Here is a 15045-nt window from a genome sequence, read left to right as displayed (position 1 = left end):
TGAGGGAAGATTTTTAAATCTCCTGTAATCTGTCTTTTCCAGTGGGATTCCCAGAAGCTACCAGGGTCCTGATTTTTAAAGTGTGCAAGGCTTTTCTCAGAGACTGGCAGTCTCCCAGGAGGTGCTCAGATGCATGGGGAAGTGCTGACATCCACCCCCAGGGCAGAGCCACCTTTCTGGAAGTGGTCTGTCTCTGCATTTTTCCTTCAGAGCAATGTAGGAGTGTCAGCATTGAACATTTGGTTGTTCCTTGCAGGGACTGTGCCACTAAAATACATAAAGCACTGCGCTCATTTTCTCCTTTCAGAGTGGCACCATATTCCATTCTGCCCAGCTCACTCTGATTTAACCCCTTTTGCTACAAGCAAGGATTGTTTGATACTGGCCACTCAGCCTGAGTCCCTTTCTCAAAACCTTTTGAACCCACAGCTCAACAGCCAGCCATAAGCCAGAATTAGATGCAAGCACAGGGTCTCCAAAATATCCTGGTTCCAGGAAGCTCAAGCCCAGCAGAGGCAGCAGACCTCCCGGCAGGACCTCACCCCATCTCTGCAGTGCTATCAAAGACATGGAGCATCAAGGCCATGGGTTGCTGGCTCTGCTTTCCAGGGGACCACTTGCTTTTCTGAGGGAACAGGGGAGGTTTAGGTTGGATATCAGGAAAAGGTTCTTCACCCACACGGTGGCTGGGCACTGGAAAAGGCTCCCCAGGGAAGTGGTTACAGCACCAAGCCTGATGGAGTTCAGGAAGCATTTGGACAACACTCTCAGACACAGGGTGTGATTCTTGGGGCTGTCCTGTGCAGGGCAAGGATAATCCTTTGTCATTGCCTTCCAACTCAGTATATTCTATGACTCTGTGATTCTACACCAGGATATATATTGCCTTATTCATGAAGAAAAAACCACATATTTAACTTGCACCCACCATCAGGGCCCCCACCTCCAATTAAGGCATTCCCAGGCCTTTGGGGAGAAGATAAAAGCAATAAAGGAGGCAGAAAGTAATTGGGAAAAGCTCAAGGGCTATAAAACATTCCCCCTTATTAGCTGCACTTGCATACAACCTGCCAGGCTCTTTGGTCTTTCAGAGATAACCCTGGGGTTACACAGGCAGGAGCTCAGTGTGTCTGAGCCTGCCAGCACCTCCCGGCCTCAATGAGAGCCCCAAACCCAGGCAGCCTCCAGGGCAGAGCACAGCACAGCACAGCCCAGCAGGCATTCCAGAGGCCATGGTAAATACCTGTGGCTTAGTAAAACATCTCCAGCCTGGCAGCAAAAAGTAAAACAGCAGGAGTGAGACTTTGGTCTTGCAGGACTACCATGAAACCAGCTGCCAGATGTTTCCTCGAGTGTATCTGCCTGCCTCTGGAGGAAGGGATGAAGATGCTCAGTCTCAGTGCAGACACTCGGGTTTTGGTGTTATGTAGCTGCTACTGAGCCATACCAGCCCAGCAGGGCACAAACATGTCATCCTGATGGTACCTGAGAGACAATCAAGCACCTGCCAAGGCCTGGCCCCATCCCAGCAGAATGCCAGGGAAAAACTTCTTCACAGAGAGGTGTCTGACCTCAGCCACCCAAGAGGGACCTGGGATCCTTCCAGCAGAAAGTCTGGTAGGGGTCTGTGCTTACTTTGTGCTTCAGGGCTGCACAGGCACAGGTACAGAGCTCACCACACTCTTCAGCAACCCTGCTCGGCATAAATCTGGTACTTGTTTCCATCTGAGGCCTAGATGTAAACTTGAAAAGTGTAGAGGCTCTTCCCAATCACTCTGCCTGACTTCAAAATACTGGCAAATAACCTGCCTCATTAGTGCAGTATGGACTGGATTAAAACATTGTAATATATGGTATTTCTGTGGGTGTTGGAATTCGTGGCATTTATGTACTGTTTAATGTACTGTCTAACAATTCAATACTTTAATCACATGTGAAAATTATCATTGAACATTATAGAATACAAGAAAAGAGTAAGTTCTGGAAAGAAATACCAGTCACATAGGGCCAGAGCTGCTAAAGAGCACAGTCACATGCTCACCATCTCTATGTGATCAGCAGCCAGCACAGACTTCCTGCTCCCCATGCAATGAGGGAACGGGATGCTCCAAGCCAGGCAGGGAAAGGCCCCACTGGTCCTGTACCACCTACCACAGGAGAGCCTCAAGACCCTTCTGCAGATCCCCTGTTTCACTGTCTCCATTCTACCACTGGGCAAAGCAGAGGGACTTCTCCCATCAGCTCAGCACTGGGCAGAGTTAAGGTGATTTAATCTGAAATTCCTTCATGCTTCATTTCTGTCTTTTGGCCACACTTGGTTTCCTGCACTTCTGTGGAGGTAGCGAAGCTTTCTGCTGCTTCATTCAGCCCTTGTTTCACTTTGCTCTTGGACACCACAGCACTGGGAAAAGAGAATGGAAGAAAAGCAGGCCAGGAGCAGATATATATACTGGGATACTGTTTGCAGTTGGTTTCCCAAAAATTTGAGTTTGTGGCGAGGATTGATGGCAGAGAAATTTTGGCATGTTTACATTGCATCTCCACTGGATATGAAACAGGAACTTTACTCAATTGGACTCTTTGCCAGCCTTTCAGCCTCTGCAGAGCCGGGGCTCCCATGTTCCTCTTGTATTTGCAAGAAGGGAAATTCGGGTTTCTGCTGCCATCCTCCAGGCCTGCCTAGAGGAAAAGTCTGGGTTAGATTAAACTCTGCGGTGACAGAGAGCCTGAGGAAAGGGCTGCACAGAGGCACTTAAGGTACAGCTGCTTGTGCCTGAGGTGGATCAGCAGAGACCTCCCAGGAAGCCCAGACAGCCAAGGAAAAGGAAATCTTGCAGTCCCCAGAGGGATGACAGGGAAGCCACAATGCTGCTTGCTGGAGGCACCTTCTGGAAGGCATTTGATCACCATGTTTGTTTGAAGCCTGGAGCTAAGGCAGAACTAATCAGACATGAGCCCTGTGCACCCCAAAGAACACCCACCACCAGCACAGGGGACTTGGCCATATGCCCATGGAGAACATCTTTGTTGGCTACAACTGCTCAGCATGAGCACCCACTTGCTTTTTCCTGCAAGCCAAGTCAAGGCTGAGACTGAAAAGCATTAAACACTAAAAAAAAAAAAAAAAAAATTAGAGAGTTTGAATATCCTTTTTCATAAGATGAAAGGGAGAGCAAGATAAGGACAATGTTTACTTATAGGTTAAATAATAGTCTCCAATACTCACATGGCACACAGTGGCTGGCTGCCACGTTGCTCGGTGCTGGGCTTATCTAACACGCTGCTCCCGGATGCCAGCTCATGCCTGTCTCTTGCAGTCTCTAGCTTGCTCGAGAAAAGAGTTTGCCTTACCATGTGCTGGGATATCTCAGACAACCAAGTAAAAGAACTCAGGAAAGCTCAGGAGCTTCTTTTGGAGGATCTTTGGTCACTGTCAGGCCTGGTCACTGAAAACAGAAACTGGGTCACAACCTCTGGTAAAAGCAAAACCCATCCAGCATAGGAAAGGCAAACCATAGGGAACCTCCAGGCACTGCTCCATGCTTTGGAGCTAAAATCTGACTTTGATCTGCCCCTGAATTTACACCTTGCTCTGATGGCAATGTCTGGACTGGCTTCGGGTCAGACGCTTCAGCCCAAATTCCAGATTGCCTGTGGACAGGACGATTATAAACACCACCGCAGAGACCTGTGAGACACGGAAATATAGAAAAAACATCTTTTCCTTCTCCCTGTGATGCTCCCCAAACTAGGCCAACAGAATAGCAACTCATTATGAGAATGCTGTGGCTGGCTGTATCTCAAAAATCTCCCCCAAGGAGGCAAAGACTGAGGCTGGGGAACTTGGAAGGGCAGCAGGGTGGGCTGTGACTGATCACAGTCCTGGGACATCCTAGAAGGAGGCCAGGGAGGGCTGTGCACCTTCTGGGGCCCTATCGTGGTGGCCAGGCTTGGGGACCTCTTAGACGACAGTGACAGCAATGTTTTTGCATTTGACACATGGGGCACATGCCACACAATCCAAAGGGCTGTGTGGTGTGCATGGCTGGGCAGGAAGGGACACTCTCCATGACTCCAAGCTCCATGGAGGCCTGCTCAAGCTCTGGGAACTGCTGGGGAAAATGACCCCCCTGCTCCTGCAGCTCTGTGTAGGGCAGGCCAAGGGCAGTCTCCACAGTGCCTTTGAGACACATGTCACTTGCCCCATGTGAGCCTCCTTGGGAGTGAAATGCAACGCTGAGTGTGTGGGGCAGGTGTCATCTCCTTGCATACCAAGCCCCACTGCCCCAGCCCATGTATCCATATGAGGCTTTCCCCAGCTGCCCTTATTCCTATTTCAGGACCACTTGCATTCCTGGCTCTTATCAGGCTTTTTCTAGTCACGTGAGCCCTGGAGCTCAAATGCCACTAGCCCACATCTGGGCCCTTCCCTGTCCAGGCACTGAGGCAGCTGCACAGAAGCTGGGGAGCCAGTGTTGACAAAAGGGCAGCTTTTGGATGATAATTTGTTTTTTTGCTCAGAGAATCACAGAAATCACAGACTCTTAGGCTTTCTCATGGTCCTGTGTATTATCAAGCAGAGATTCATATCACCTGCCACAGGGCAAGCATCTTTGAGTTTTATGCCAGGGCTGCTCACGAGTTTTATGCCTTTGCTGCTGGTCCCAGCTCTTCCAGTACAGGATGGTTGGAGTTACCAGAGCTTCCTGGGTTCCCCAACTAAAGCATGTAGGTGGGGAAGCATCAGGATGGCTGTCACTACTTGTCTCCACAGGTGATTTTGAGCTATTTGGAAACCCCAAAAAAAACTGCCAGTTCAGCTTATAGCCAAGATTACCAGAATGGTGCTGTTAATTTTTTGGCTCCCTAGCAGCCTTGGTACTTTCAACGCCAAATGGTCTTGTTTGTGATCATCTGACCACCAAAATCAGAGAATATGGCTTTCACCTGCTGAGTGTAATATCAGCGGATATTAAAAGACATGTAGATGTGGTGCTTAGGGACATGGTGTAGTGCTGGATTTGGCACTGCTGGCTTAAGGGTTGGACTTGACAATCTTAAAGATCTTTTCCAACCTCAACAATTCTGTGATTCTACACAGGAGCCCTCAGGTAGGGAGGAGTTGGGCTGTCTTGCTGTTTACTCTGCATCTGACCCTCTCTCCCCATAGAATTCTGCCTTTTGTGAAGATTTCTAGGGAGAAATTCCAATATACCCGTGACATTGAGTAAGCTTTTTTGTGAAACCTTAAGGTCAAGTGTTGTCCATCTCTCCCCTCACCCTGCCTGAGAGAGAGCTATGGCAGATACTTGAGGGAAAGAATTGCTGGGCAAGCCTGTAGTGATTTCTGCTATGATTACTTTCCCAGCCAGGTTGATTTGCAGATCAAGGATTTCCTGGAAAGATGGGGGTGTCTTTGCAGGCAACAGAGGCATTTTTGATTCTGTGAATATATCTGGTCCCTTTTTGAACTCACATCAGTTTTTAGTATCCACAAAGTCCTGTGACAGGGAGTGGCATATTTTATGTACACCTCCTTTACAAGTGGAAAAAATAAGAGTGGTCTCTTGATAGCAGCTGATGGGTTGACAGGATCCCTGATATGATCTTCATTCACGTAGAATTCACTTCATTCAAAGTGAGTAGTGAAACAAACCAGCCCAACTTACTTAATACTGCAGTGCAGATGGCAAATGAGCAGGTTGTGGGGAACAGTGGTACCCAGCAGGAGCCCATCTGATCTGCAATGGGAGCTAAGGCAGGCAGGAATCTCCAGAGGTGCAAGAGTCACACTGTGCACTGTGGGCAAAGGTCTGTGAGCCACTTCCCTTGTGCACAGCCTGCAGAGAGGCTTAATTGCTTCATGCAGAATAAGATATCTCTGTATTACTAAGGGATGCATGTGTTTACCTTAGACTAGGATATCTTGCTGGATATTAAATGTGACATCTTGCGGGATATTAAATGTTACATTAAATGCCACGCTGATATATGAGTTCTCCGTGTCTTGTCTGCCTCTCATCATTCTCATAATTCTCTATTTGCTCATTCATACTCTTAATTTTAAGCAGTGTGGGGGTTTGCCTGCTCCTGTGAGAGCATTGGTCCACTGAGATGGGTCTGTGAACTACCACAGACCGCATCAGGGGCCTCAGTAGCCATCAGCAGTTTCAAACAGGGAAATATAATCATACAATTATGGATGGATCTGTGCAGAATGGTGCTCTGGAGGTGTCTCTCCCATCCTCACTCCTCGTGTGAGGGACACTCACAGTCAGCTCAGGATGTGTGGGCCAAGGCAAGATTGGTTCCCAAGGATGGAGGTGTGACCACCTCTCTGGGCTGTGTACTGCCATCCCGTTGCTCTGGAGCAGTGATTTCCACTTGTCTCATCAGAGGTCCCTGTGTTGCAGAAGTGCCTGTTGGCTCTTATCCTTTCACTGGGCACCTCTGAGAAGGTTTGGCTCTGCATTCACTGTCTGTCTCTCACACAGAGTGGGGTACTATTTGTTGTTTCTCCTCTGGGCTGAAGAAGCCCATCTCCTTTGGTGTCTCCTTACACACCACATGCTGCTGTCTGGTGGCAGCCACTGGGCTGAAGCCTGTCACCATTTATCTCACAAACTGGGCACAGTGCTCCACATACAGCCTTAGCAGTGCTGGCAGCAGGGAACACAGCCCTGACAATGATTTAAGAGACTCACACTTCAGAATGACATGGAGAAAGCAATTAAACCTGGAGTGTTGTGCATTCTGCAACCACGGTGTCTGATCATAAGACAATAACACACTCTTAAGGGAGAGTGAGCTGCAAAACAAAGGAAATCCGCTCAATAAATAGGATGTGTGTTCATGCAGATAAGAAATGCTGGGGGCCAGCAGCACTGTGTAGGCAGTGGTCAAACCCGTGACAGACTATGCACTGCAGCATCCATACCAGATGGGGACATTGCTGCCTTTGCAATGTTGGTGTCAAATGTCCTCCCCTCCCCGAGGCAGCTGCTTCCAACCCTTTATCAAGAGATTTATTGTAATTATGTTATTCAACTTTCAATATTACAGATTGCTTTGCACTTAAGTCCTAATTTGAAATTTATGCTTTATATTTTCAATTATGAATTGTATGCTGTAATTATGTACAAGCATTTTGATTGCCATATAATAGATAAATATGTATTTTCATATTTGGAGGTGTCGAATGGAGCATATTCCCACCCCTCCATTACCCAGACTACAAGGCAGCAATAAACCAGGAGTAGTGATGAACTTGGCCCCCAGTGGATGTGAGTTGAGGCTGTGAGCAGCCAATGACTCACACACTGAGCCAGTTCCATGATCAAAGCCCCTGGGTTAACCAGGGGCCACTGGTTGCTGTTTATAGCTGCGCTAGCTCACGTTTAAGCAGAGGCTTTAAAAATCTTGGAGGCAGGTTGAGTGCCAGGGTAACTCCATCCATCACATGGTTCCCTGGACAGGAATGGTGCAAAGCCCCGGTCCTGCTGTTGCACAGGCTGGATCAGCCCTGGCTGCCAGGGAAGCCACAAGCAGCTTGGGTTAAGCTGTTAATCAAACAGTACTTGGTTATTTAATTTGATTGAGCTAACTCTGCCTATCTCTTGGAGGACCTAAGCAAACTCCTTACCTGAGCAAACCCCACCACAGGCACAACTCTAGAAGCTGTGGGACCAAGAGCTTTAAAGGCTGTCCCAAAGCTGTCAAACAGCTCAAAACAAGCTCACATCAGCCACAGCCTGAGGTTAATTAGGCATTGTAAAGGCTGCCAAGGAGAATCCACCCTACAGAGGAAGGGGAACCAACCAGACCTTGTAGGAGGCAAAGTCAGAAGACTGGACTTGAGTAATTTCAAGACTAAGCAATCAAAGAGAGCTGAGAAAGCTGGCAGGGTTTGAGGTGAGTCATTGCTCTGTGGGTCAGCCAGCTTAGATATACAGCCCATCTCCAGGATGTGACAGCAACTTCCGTCTCTGGGACGTGCTCTTGAGGAGATCCAAAGTGCTCTGTGAGTCTCAGATGATAAGGTTACAGCAACCAGCCTCAGAAAATAGTGTTTGGTCTTTTCTGGGTTGTTGCCTCACTGGGAGCCTAAACATCACAGAAGACTTTGTATTCTGAAGTAACCCTTAGATGAATGGAAATAATTAGAGCAGAGTATTTGGTAGTGTCTGCAGTTTTTCAGCATGGCACTATGAGTTTTGATGGAGTGGTACTGCAAAAAATAGCCTATTGTGGCCTTTGGCTTTTGGGCAAAAACACCTAAGTTATCACTACAGTTCTAGAAGTGAAAAAAATCAAAACCCAAGGTGTTTAGCTGCTATGCACTGTTTCACCTCTTCTAGATTTCTTTCTCCTTCATTAGGAGTAGATAAGTCTGCAAATTCAATTCCCAGCCTATTCATGCCAACTTTCAGAACCATAATATTTATTTCAACTTGGTGATTTTCCTGCAGCCCCCAGCTATTGCTGTTTTTTACAGTTTTGCTGGTGCCACCGGATTCAAATCGCTATAAGCTGGTTTCCTATTTACCATGCCAAAGACTTTCTCTTTCACCACCTGCTGTGTCTGCACCATCTTGACTTGCTTTCCAACACTTTAACTTCTGCTCGGGAATCAGTAGCATTCAGGGAAACTTGAGGGACACCACACTGTTTTACTTTTGGGAGGAGGTTGCATGTTCTTTACTCTGGTTTTCAGCCACAGCAGGGTCCCAGTAGCTGCTGATGAAGGGAAGCTGAGTAGATCAGTAATATGAGATGAGCAAAGACTAGGAGGAGGAGAGCTGAAAGAGACAGAAAAAAATGTTTGCCGGCTCCGTGGGCTTGGGACATGAGCTATTCCCAGCCATCAGCACTGGAGCACTGCTTACCATACCATTCAATGGCCTGACTCCCTCCTCCCCAGCCAGAGACAGAGGCAGCCTTCCTATGAATAGCTAGCCTGCTTTCCAGAGCCTGATAGAGTTATTCCTGCCCTGGGTGTGCCTCTTGTCTGCAGACACATTTCCTAAATTCTGCTTTGTCCAATCCAAGTTTAGAAGTCCTCGCTGTGGTGCAAAGCCCTGTGAGGTGGAGAGGAGATTAGCTGGATCTTGTAAGATCAGGCAGGGAGAGAGCTGTCTCTGGAGGATCCTAAGTTTTCAGGAGACGAGGCAATGCCAAGGTACCTGTAGACACTGGAGGCATTTGTATGCTCCAAAACAGGGATCTCAAGTGACCCACTTAGTAGCATTTATTGTGCAACTTCAGAAGTACATGCTCCCCAGAGAGGGGTAATTTTTGCTAGCAGTTAGTTTCTGCAAGAAGAAAACTTCAAGATTCTGGTTAATTGGTAAAAATCCTTGAATAACTCTAGCCCACGTGGGATTAAACTAAAACTTCCAAATAAAAAGGCCAGGTTACACTTGGAAAAAAATTTAAAGAAATGCAAAGGCTGATACTGAAGTAGCTTCAGCTGACCTTCCCCAGTATTGTAAGCTTTTGCCTTTATCACAGACATTGCCTTTGGCACTTGCTCAGGATACTGTTTTAAAGTCAGGCATCTTGTTCCTGCTGATTTTCAGATCCTCTCTATAGTGAATGCACAAAAACAGGCAGGTCCAGAAAGCAACAGATCCCATCTTTCAATGACACTAATCTTCAGATGAGACAAAATGCTTCATGGAGGGATGGACCAACAGAGAGCCTGGATACTCAGAGAGGCTCAGCTGAAGGGTATGAACCCCTGAAAGGAGCTTAGGATCATATTTATCAGCAAGAACTACATGCACTCGTCAGTCTGGCTTTTTCTCCCCAGCCTTCATCAGCATACAAGTGGCTTTCAGGCAAAGCTCAGCCTCTTGCACAAAGATAAGCCCTCTGAGTCCCCAAGTCTGGATACATACAAGTTCCCAAGACAACTGCTCCAGCAAATAAGGTTTGCAAACTTTGTAGGGCATCAAAGTTAAAATATATATTACTTCACCATAAGTTATGCATCTAGGGCAGGTTCAAGTTCAGCCTGTCAGATACCTCTATGCTATAAAAAAGGCAAGCTGTCAATGCAGCTGGGCTGATTCAGCCTGCTTGAGAGGAGCTGAGCATCTCTCTGGATTTGCAATCACATCAGGGCATTCACTGGAACAGCCCAAATTCCTTTTCATACTCTTGCCACTCCAGTGCAGCCCTTGCTGTCTCTCTCCTGCAGGAGCACATGGGGAGTTTGGAGGATTTGAGGTTTTAGTCCAAGCTGTGTCTTTATGCTCCTTTCTTCCTTCCTGCTCACAGGGGTTTTTTTGGGTTTTTGGTTTTTTTTTTTTTTTTTTTTTTTACACATAGTATCTGCAAAACCAGGTACTCCTGTGTTCAAACAAACAGCAGAAAGGATGGAAAATCACCATGTTTCTCTGCAACAGCTGAAGTATGACAAAGAAAAGTTTCTTTGAGGTCAAACCAGACATTTCCACAGTGCATGCTCACTAGAGGAAGGGAGGCTCTCAAGAAAAAAAAAAAAAAAAAGTAAGGATGTTGCTGCACTGCTTTATGCAATCTTTGGAGAGACAACCAACCTCCTTTCTATTGCTATGATTTTTTTCCAAAACCTTGCTGATGAGCATGAATTCTGCAGACTGCAGGAAGGCAAGGTCCTTGAGCAGCTTTCTGAAAAGAGCATTGTATATGTTGAAAAAGCTGGAGGCACCTTTCTCTTCCTGCAGGGACTCACCCCCTCTTGGGTCCCAGTCTCTGGAGAAAAGATTTTTTTAACTTGTTACCCATCCTCACCTTAGCACTGATACAATATTTTCAACAAGTACAGTGTATGTCAGACCAAGGACTCCTCCCTTTGTTGTTCCTGTCTGCCTGTCATTTGGTTTCTGTAGTGTCATCTGTCTCCTTGTGCTGTCCTTGAGCTCTTCCTTTGCTGAAAGCCCATTCCCCTTTTTCTCTCTAAGTAGCAGCATTTGTTGTGGCTAATTTGCCTTCATTTATTCTCTCATAATTTCCCTTTCTTTGCAACTATTTTAAAGGTCTCTCTTGTTGGGTATTTTTGATACTAAGAACCACAGTTTTGTAATACCCAGTCTTTCTCTACCGCACACACTGGTACCAGGCCAGGCCTGTATGTGGCCCCAAACCATCTTTGCTGTGCATGTTGGCCTGGAAGGGCAGGTGCCATGGTCTTCAGTGGGCAGAGTACACATTCCTCGGAGTGTTTGACCATGGGTGCACACGAGATCCAAAGGGAGCCGTGCCAAGATAAATACCCCACCTCAGGCCTGCAGCCAGAATACTGAAGCAACTCCTCATTTCTGGACAGGAGAAGCAGTGGGGCCTCTGCCCTGGTGCACATGAGATCCAAAGAGAGCCGTGCCAAGATAAATACCCCACCTCAGGCCCACAGCCAGTATATTGTAGCAACTCCTCATTTCTGGACAGGAGAAGCAGTGGGACCGCTGGCCTGGAGTACAGCCCCCCAAAGCACAGTCAAGAGCCTTAGCCAAGGCTGGGATTTCTTTTGATACTGGGGCACATTGAATGCTTTTTGCTTAATTGCCTGGGACAGACACAGGACAGGCTCCTCAAACAGGAGTTTGAGACCTATGGGAGAAAAAAAAAGGATCACCCATCACCCAACAGGATTTCTCAAGTCTGTCCTTTGATGAAGTTGTGTTTTCTATGACACTAGAGAAGCCGGACTGGGGCTTGGAAGTACACAGAGATCCCAAGCAACACATCAGGCTTCAGCACACACTTAGAGATGATGCTGAGAGTTACCAAGCTGACTGCAGTTACCACGTTGATGACGAGGGAACCCATGTTTCCTCCAGCTTTCTGTCACATTAGCTGTAGCTGGCCAAGGGGCTGTTGGTGCTGGCTGGCCAGCAAGTGCAGCTATTGATCAGTGGCCACTGGGCAGCTGGCCTCTGCAGCCAAGCCCTGCTCTGCTTTTGGTCAGCAAGGGTGCTCACTGCATCTCTCCCCATCAGCTGTTGAGTCTCATGAAACCTAAAAGGGGTGGGAACGGAGTGCTGATTTGGGAGATGCCATGAGATATGGGAAGGGGTGCCCCATGGCAGCAGCCCCTGCACAGCTCCCTGTTACATCAGCCACTCTGCTGATTTACAGCCCTTGCCCTTGAGCCTTGGCCCTGCAGCCTGATGTGGTGTGGACACATTGCACAACACTCCTGGCCCCTCTCCCCTTTCCTGCTGGGGCTGCCCACTGGTTGGCTGCTGGGAAGTTGAGCTGTTGCTGCAGCCTGCAGATTCCCAACATGGAGGAGAAGATGCTCCATCCACCCATGTCTCCAGCAGGGCACTGAGGAGGTGGCAGGACCAGGAAGGGTCCCTGAGGACCTATTCAAGCCTGCTAGCAGAGTAGCTCTTAAGGGAGCATGGCAAGGGAAGGAGGACCCCTCTGGAGGGTTGGAGAAGCTCAGCCTCCCCTTGGGCAGCAAAGCAGCAGGGCTGCATCCAAGAGGTACAGGAGCCACCATGTCCTCTACCAGGATGTGCTGGGGTAAATACCCACTGAATGAGGAAGAAAAGCCAAGGGAGGTGTGATGGGAGTGTGGGACCCTCCTTCCAGAACTATCTGTCATGGATGGGACTAGTTCTTACAACACTCCCCTAAAGAGAAGCAACGTGCAGCTTATTTCTCATGCCAGGGAACAAGCTCATCTCACCCCTCTGCAAAGCAGGAGGGGTGTGGGGAAAGCTGTGGGGAAATCACAAAGATCACTGCCCAAGGCCTTAGCACTGAGCTAAATATAGTCACTATCTTGGCTTCCCAGAGATAAGAGCCTGTGTCCACAGTCTGCCACAATGCCCGGCCCAGACATCCACCTACCTTTGCTTCAGGGGCAAACACGAGCCACCGTTGTGCAACACCCTGCCCCGCTCCCGGCAAACAGGGGCAGAAATGCACCGCGAGCCACCACCTCATGTGCATTGCGGTCCTGGCACCGCGGGCTGGCTGGGCAAAGCCAGCACAGCCCAGAGGAGAGCCAGCATCTCCCACGGCACCGCCGTGGTGCCCAGCTGCCAGCACCGTGCCGGGGACACCTGTGGTGGACCGGAGTGACAAGTGTGAGTCAGGTCAGGGCTTCCACCACTTTTGGGGCTCGGCCCATGAAGTCCAGCACTTCCACCCAAACCTCTCTGCACCAGTGACGCCGAGCCAGGTGTAGTAGCTTTGCCTGGAGAAGGGGAGGCAGCACTAGAGGGGGTCCATGGGCCATGTTCACCTTATCCCATGTCTGTCTCCTGGGGAAATCGGAACATGGGTCCCTTCATCCCTGCTGTAAACCCTGTCATTAAGTAACACATGCTAAAATCCCAGCATACCCTCAGCACATGAAATATTACTGTAAATCTGCAAAACTCCTGCAATGGGTACATCTTTCAGCTCTCTCTCTTTAAATGCTTCCTTTGGTTTAATCAAAAAAGAATTTATGAACCTAAAACCATGGTTTTTTTCCCTTTTGCCTTGCAGGATAGTAAGTTTTTTAAATGGCAGCTTACAGCAGGAAGTCTCCAGCTTTAACAATAGCTGTCTGTGTTTCCACAAGTTAATGGAAAACAAATGTTGACATTTCAGTCCTGCTTTCTGCTTTGTAAGGAAGGTGAGAGAGAGCATTGTTGCAGCTGTCCAGTTAGAGGCCAGATGTGGCACAAAAAGTATCCCCATTGCTAGCATGGGGAGAAGGCAAATGCACTTTCCCTACCTTCCATCAGGCTTTGCAGCCTCTGCTGCTTTCCCATGGGGGTGGCATTTGTCCACAGAGCCACTCCCCTGACAGGGAGGCCAGCTCCACGCACGCTTTCCAAATTATTGAGGACACTGGGTTCTGTGCTGACATGGACTTGGGAGCAGCCCAAAGGAGCAGAAATGGGAACTGGAGGCGGGAGGACACTTGAGAAGACCCTTTGGCCCAGCTGGCCCTGCAAACCAGTCTATGACAGAGCATCAGCTCACCTGGCAGATGTTTTCAGGATGTTGGAAACACCTTTCCAGCCCTGCACATATGCTGGATAGTGATTCCCATGGAGCCAATCTCTTTGCCAGCCAGGCCCTGTTGCTGTTTTTTCCTCAGGGTCGGAAGCCACCTCTACAAAAAAAGAGGTTTTTTTTTTTCCACTGCACATGGTAAATATTGTCTGGAAAGCATATTTTTGAGTATCCTTGGGAAATTTCTACCCAGGGCCAGCACAGCTCTGGCGCTGTGGCCACAAGATAGGAGTGTGAGAGCCACCCTCGTCCCCCCTGGCCCTGAGCAGCCAAGCACCCGGGGCCAGCTCAGGCAGGAGGACTGGTGCCCCAAAAAGGCTTTCCTGCCTCAAGAGCACATTCCCGTGGCTATAGCTGCTTACGTGTGGCGCCTGGAAAGCCTGCTCTGCCCTCCTCAGTTCAGGAAGGACACGGGTGCTGGAGCGGGTCCGGAGAAGGGCAGTCGGAGAGGTGATGGGTCTGGAACATCAGTTCTTTGGGGAGCAGCTGAGGGAGCTGGGGGTGTTTAGTCCGGACAAAAGAAGGCTCAGGGGACATATTAATCACTGTCTACAGGTAGCTGAAAGGAGCCTCTTCTCCCAGGTACCCCGTGACAGGGCAAGAGCACATCGTCTTAAGCTGCAGCAAGAGGTTTAGGTTGGACATTAGAAGGAATTTCTTCACAAAAAAAAGTGGTTAGACATTGGAATGAGCTGCCCAGGGATTTGGTGGAGCCACCCTCCCTAAGGTGTTTAAAGGAAAGACTGGAGCTGGCATTTAGTGCTATAGTTTAGTTGACATTGTGGTGTTCGGTCATAGGTTGGACTCAGTCGTCTCAGAGGTCTTTTTCAGCCAAACTGATTCCGTGATTCCGGACACGCGGGGACAGCAACCGACGGATAGCGAGGGCCTGGGGGCAGCCGACGCCGGACACAGAGCTTGTCACTTTGCCACTTGAGCTTGCCGTGCCGCGGGGCAGTGCGGGGCTGCTCGCCGGGCTCCCCTCACACGGCGGCCCCGCCGCTGCCCACGGCGCTCCCTGACGGGCGGGCCCCGCCCCCT

General features: G+C 48.9%; 1 long non-coding RNA gene across 3 annotated transcripts; it reads right to left on the bottom strand.

Annotated features, from left to right (window-relative positions):
- Window positions 1-213: 213 nt before the first annotated feature.
- On the bottom strand, window positions 214-14885 carry LOC135299027 (uncharacterized). Of its 3 annotated transcripts, none has more exons than XR_010361059.1 (4): window positions 14367-14885; window positions 13972-14104; window positions 3587-11592; window positions 214-3446 (listed from the first exon to the last, which is right to left on the bottom strand). It is a non-coding gene; the product is annotated as an uncharacterized LOC135299027 (long non-coding RNA). The 3 variants fall into 3 exon arrangements; XR_010361058.1 differs by having other exon boundaries at window positions 214-8798; window positions 8886-11592; XR_010361057.1 differs by having other exon boundaries at window positions 214-11592.
- Window positions 14886-15045: the final 160 nt, after the last annotated feature.

This window comes from Passer domesticus, chromosome 4 (genome assembly GCF_036417665.1).
Source record: "Passer domesticus isolate bPasDom1 chromosome 4, bPasDom1.hap1, whole genome shotgun sequence".
NCBI lineage: Eukaryota > Metazoa > Chordata > Aves > Passeriformes > Passeridae > Passer > Passer domesticus.
Note: the sequence above shows the minus strand (reverse complement) of the source record. Positions and strands in the feature narration are given on the sequence as shown.